The sequence below is a fragment of the Perognathus longimembris genome, chromosome 7 (genome assembly GCF_023159225.1).
Source record: "Perognathus longimembris pacificus isolate PPM17 chromosome 7, ASM2315922v1, whole genome shotgun sequence".
Taxonomy (NCBI): Eukaryota; Metazoa; Chordata; class Mammalia; order Rodentia; family Heteromyidae; genus Perognathus; species Perognathus longimembris.
This window is the reverse complement of record NC_063167.1, coordinates 69296920-69302784: the sequence shown is the minus strand read 5'-3', so window position 1 is coordinate 69302784 and position 5865 is coordinate 69296920.

Here is a 5865-nt window from a genome sequence, read left to right as displayed (position 1 = left end):
AGAAACTGACATTCCAGAGGTATAACAAACAAATGCATCCAGGTGGCCACTACCCAAAGTCCCAACACTTTGACAAGCTGGAGTGTTCTTTCCTGTTGAGGGCATGGTGCTGATCTTGCCCATGATTCACGCAGCCTGTACCTTAAGGACTGTCCTAGAGACAAAGACAGCTTCTCAACATGCTTTGTTCTCCCCAAAGTCCTTCAAGATGCCGGAGAGAAGCCAAGTGAATTTCAGAGCACCTCATTCAGCATCCCCAGTGCAGCCATTGCTAAGCTAGCAGTTGTGGGAATTGGGAACAGACAGCTGGTTTCCACCCTAGCAGGGCTACTTACTGGCTGTGTGACCATAGCCCCTCCTCTCCAAAGCCCAGCTTCATCAGTTAAAGGGCTGTGTGGATGGCTGCTCCTTTGGACTGCTGGGTGAATTAGTGGCCATGCTGCCTGAAAAGAGGTTTCTAATACTCTGAAGTTGCTTTTCTGAAAGAAAGAGGAGGAGAAAAAAGAAATCTTTAAATGATGATTTTAGCCAAGTGCTGGTAGCTCACGACTGTAATGCTAACTACTCAGGAGGCAGAGATCTGAGGATCACAATTCAAAGCCAGCCTGGATAGGAATGTGTATGAGACTTTTATCTTTAATTAATCATAAAAAAAAACTGAAAGTGGAGCTGTGACTCAAGTGGTAGACTGTTAGCCTTGAGCGATAAAGCTAAAGGACAGCACCCAGGCCCTGTGTTCAAACCCTAGGACCAGCACACACACACACACACACACACACACACACACACACACACACACGATGATTCAAAGGGACAGGGTCTTATACTTCAAACTATTGTTTACATACCACATACAGCATTTTATCAAAATGTATAATTATTATACTTGAGAGGTGACAAAAAAGTGATAAACAAGAATAACATGCATAAAAGTAACACATAAGGATAATCAATGACCTGATAAGTGACAGAAAGGCAGTAGCGAAGAGGTTATGAATGAGAAGGGAGGGAAGGAAGGGAGGTTGTTTTGCCTCTTTGACTCTTTGGTTGTTTGGGTCTTCAGAGAAGACCCCGGTGGGAGGAGAGAAGCTGCCACCTGGGACAGGGGTGTGGGAAGGATCCAGGAAAGGGAGCAGCGATGCAATGCTTGAAGCTGGGAAGGAAGTCAGGGTGGCTGGAGTGGAATGAGGTAGAATGAAGTGGCCTGAGGTGGGAGGACAGTGACTGGATCACACAGATTCCAAAGGCCCTGCCAGTCTAGCTTTCATTTCCAGGGTAATTGGAGGTTACTAAAGTTTTAGGTAGATGAGTCTTATCTGTTATTATTATTACTGTTATTATTAAACTATACTACTGTTTGTACTCAGAGCCTCACACTTGCTAGGCAGGTGTTATACCACTTGAGCCACTCTACCAGATTTTTCTGTGTTGGTTATTATTATTATTGTTATTATTATTTTGTGCTGGTACCTGGGTTTGAACTCAGGGCCTGGGTGCTGTCCCAGAGCTTTTGTGCTCAAGGCTAGCACTCTACAACTTGAGTCACATTGTATATCTGGCTTTTTGGTGGCTAACTGAAGATAAGAATCCCCTGGACTTCCTTGTCTGGGCTGGTTTTGAAATGTGATCTTCTGGTGTCAGACTCCTAAGTAGCTAGGATTACAGGCATGAGCCACTGGTGCCCAGCATATTGGTTATTTTTTTGACTGGAAGGACCTGGACCTTGAATCTTCTGTTTGGGTTTCCCCATGTTGTGTGTCACCATGATGACAGGCAGGAGCCACCACACCCAGTCACTGGTTGAACTAGTTTTCCTTCCTGAGATGGCTCTAAACTGTAATCTCTAGATCTTCAGCTCCCAAGTAGCTAGGATTGCAGGGTTGAGCCACTGCATGGGCTCTGGCCTTGTTTAGATAGTTTCTCTGGCTATACTGGGGACAGTGTACTGTAGTAGGAATGGGTGTGGACCTGAGAGACCTCCAGGCCAGGATGGTGAATGGGCAGTGAGGGTGGAGCCTGAGGCAGCTGGACAAGACAGATGTGCTACTGGTAGAGTTGGGAAAGGGAGAGAGGCTTGAGCACTGGGAAAGAAGGGCTGGGAGATGGAAGGGATGAAGAGTTTTAATTCCACCTGGAGGACTTCCTTTGAGACATTTCTCAGACTTCAGAGAAGTATTAGGCAAGGAGAGTGAGCTTGAGTTGGGAGCTCAGTGGAGTGAGACTCCCACATTGCAGCCATCCCAAACCATGAATGGGAAGGCTCTTCAGTGTGTGTGTGGCCAAGGGTTGGGGGGGAGGGGGGGAGACTTTGCCATGTTGACAATGGGAGATACTTGAAGGTTGTAAGTACACAAATAATACCCAGAGGCCAAAGGCCAGATGGGACCACCCAGACAATGATTGCTTAGAGGAGGAAAGCTGAATTCAGACTTGAGCCCAGGGCTGCCCACACAAGAGACTGGGAAAGTGAGGGGAAACTGGCCCAGGAGATGGGTGGGGTGTCTGGTGAACTCCCAGAAGAGCTCAGCTTTCTTGGAGCATTGAGAGTTTTGAGAGGAAAGGTAGGCTGGATACCGGTGGCTAGTATCTGCTACCTAGGAGGCTGAGATCTGAGGATCGTAGTTCAAAGTCGGCCCCAGTAGGGAAATCCATCAAATTCTTATCCCCAATTAACCACCAACAAAGCTGGAAGTAGAGGTGTGGTTCAAGTGATAGAGTGTCATCCTTGAGTGAGAAAATTAAGAGACTGCCTAGGCCCGGAGTTGAAGCTCAGTATGGACACACACACACACACACACACACACACACACACACACACACACACACACGAAGGTGAGGACACCTGGATCAGATATGATTAAGTGTGTATCTGGTCCTGTGGGAGTTAGGGTGGTCCTGAGAGACAGTCTCCTGTGAAGTTGGTGGGTATAGAGCAAAGAAGGGGCTGAAGAGATTGAGGGGTTTGAGGGGACAGAGATGATGGGCATGGACAGTAGGAACAAGAGGCTTTGCTGGAAGCTGTGGCAGGATCTGCCACAGTATGGAGACTGGTTCAGAAGTGTTTAGAGTGGAAGGCAACACATATTTATTTGCTAGAGAAGCCAAGGAGGCAGCATAGATCTGGCTGGAGTGTGGGTGGAGGAGCTGGCTCTGGGCAAAGGTGGGATGTACCCCCATCCTGCCTTGTTCTGCATGAAGGCAGCGGAAGAATATGGAGGTCGACAATCTGAGGACAAATGGCTGATTCTGTGGGCCAGGGTCTTCAGAAGGCTGGAACTCACCTAAATATCTCTTCCAGCTTTACTTAGTCTTGGCTGAGTAGTATATTTTAGTCTCCTAGCTAGCTTTGCACTAGATAATGCTTTTGCCCTATGAGGCAATGGCAACAAATGCCTAGCTTACTTTTTATGGACCAGAAGGCTCTTTTTTCCCAAAGCACTGACTCTTCATATTGTATTAAAGATGCCCCACAGATGACTAATGTCCGGTGGAAAGGCTCCACCTTCACCTTCATCCCTGTCTTCATGGTGGGTGTAGCCTTTGCTACCTTAACCTTTGGTTTTGATGGTTTCTGCCCAGCTCTGTGCTTAGCTGTGATAGTTGTGTAGGGAATATTGGACCAGAATTGGTAGTTTGAAGTTGCTTTTTTCCTGAAACTTTCCAAGGCTGAAGATACCAATAGAAGAGTAGTAGATGTTCCCAAGATTTACAGGGGCCATTAGGGCCAGCATGATATCAAACACCAAGTTTCACCATGTCCCATTCCAGACCACTGGACTCGCCTCTGGAAGTCTCGGATCCTTGACCCATCCCTAACTTAAGCCTCTTTATTTCCCTTTTGCCCAAAGGAGCTTGAACCTCAAGCTGTACTGCTCATCATCTAGATTTTCTTGCCCTTTTCTTTGCTCTGACAATTTGTCATCAACACATTGCCTTTTTGAAGGCAATGAGTGAATGGACTTAAATTTAGTCTCAGGTATTTGTGCTCTGGGAAGCTGCCTTATCCAGAGATGGGAGACTGGAGCCAGGATCTGAGACCCTCTCCATTTTCCCAGTTTACCCTCATTCTGCTCCCTTTTTCTAGTTTCCTGGTAGCTGAGTGCCTCTTCAGATCTTTCTCAGCCCTCCCCCGTATTCTGTTTGGGCGATTTGGGTCTCCTTGTCTTGGATCTCCTTGACTTGGATCCACTGTGTACCTCCTGCAAGTGCCCCCTCCCCCCTTCCCTCTGCCTTGCATCCATCCTCATCCAGGTAGACAGGCCTGAGGCCCCATTATCATGAGAGTCCTCAGAAATGCCGGAACCCTTCAACAGAGCCCTGGACCTTGGACTATGACTCAGGGCATCTCAGGAGAGCCCCACTGGAGAGGAGTCACTGGCCAGGCTGGGAAAGGGCATGGAGGAAAAGGCCTCGGGGATCTCAAGGGTGGGGTTTGGCCTGGCCCAGCTTCAGTGTGTGAGGCAAATGGGGATGGGAGAGATAGCTCCATCACCCCATGGAAAGGACCCCGGGGCTGCCTAGGTGCTAGGGAGGCTCTCTCATGGCAGTGTCTCTCCCTGGCTCACCCCAATTCCCCCGCCACCCACTTCAGACCACTGGCCAAAACCCAGAACAATGCAGCCATTCAAATCCACAAAAACAGCCATGTGGGGGAAAGTTCACCAAGTGGTATTAACTGAAAAAGTCAACAATAAATGTAAAATCCTACTTTTAAGAAAACAAACCAGCACACACATGAGAAAGTAAATAGGAATTATGTATATGAAATATAGAAGAAACTCAATAGAACCTATAATCCAATGAATGGAAACAGAAAACATTACAATTATGTAAATGTAAACAGAAAACATTCATGATGCCACCATGGACATCTAAGAATTGATTTAGTTTATACTGTCACACGTACCCATCTAGCAACTTCATAAAAAATGCTCACAACCCCTTGAAATAGATATGGTGATTTACATAGGAAGAAACCCAGGACAAAGGAACAGAGAATCTAAGTGACTTGTCACAGGTCCCACAGCCTATAAACAGAGTGCAATTGGAACCTAAGCAACCAGGCTTGCAAAAAGAAACATTGCCAGAACAATTCTTTCAAGAATTTGCTTTTCCATGTTTCCCAGTTTGATACTTATGGTTGTTTAGCTCTGGGATTGAACCCAGGGCTTTGGGCATGCTAGGAAAGATCTTGGCTACAATCAACAATCAATATGTCTTCTCCCTCATGCTACTCCACGTGAAATATAAGTAGCTTTATTTTTTAATTTTTTGTTCGTTGTAGGGCTTGAACCCAGGGTCTAGGCACTGTTCGTGAGCTTTATCTGCTCAAGGATAGTGCTCTACCACTTTGAGCCACAGAGCTACTTCCTGTTTTCTGGTGGTTAAATGAAGGTAAGAATCTCATGGACTTTCCTGACTGGGCTGGTTTTGAACCATGATCCTCAGATCTCAGCTTCCTGAGTAGCTAGGATTACAGGCATGAGCCATTAGTTATTTTTTATATTTATTTATTTTTTTTTATAACTGGGCATGAACCAGTTATTTTTATTATCTTTAAGTAGTTGCACAAACAAATTGCCATTCAACAAATCAGTTTATGCATCTTGATTGATGTCACTCTTGTCATTAATATTCCATGTATATGCTGTGAAATTAAGAAAATTGAGGAGTTGGGTTGGGAGGGATGAAGGGGAATGATGAAAGGAGTGACACTGAACAAATAACTTTTGTTTTCATGCCAGTCCTGAGGCCTAAGTTTCTTTTGCTCAAGGCTAGCACTTAAACCACAGCTCTACTTCCAGCTTTTTGGTAGTTTATTGGAGATAAAAAGTCTTGCTCCAGCTGGCTTTGAGACACACTCCA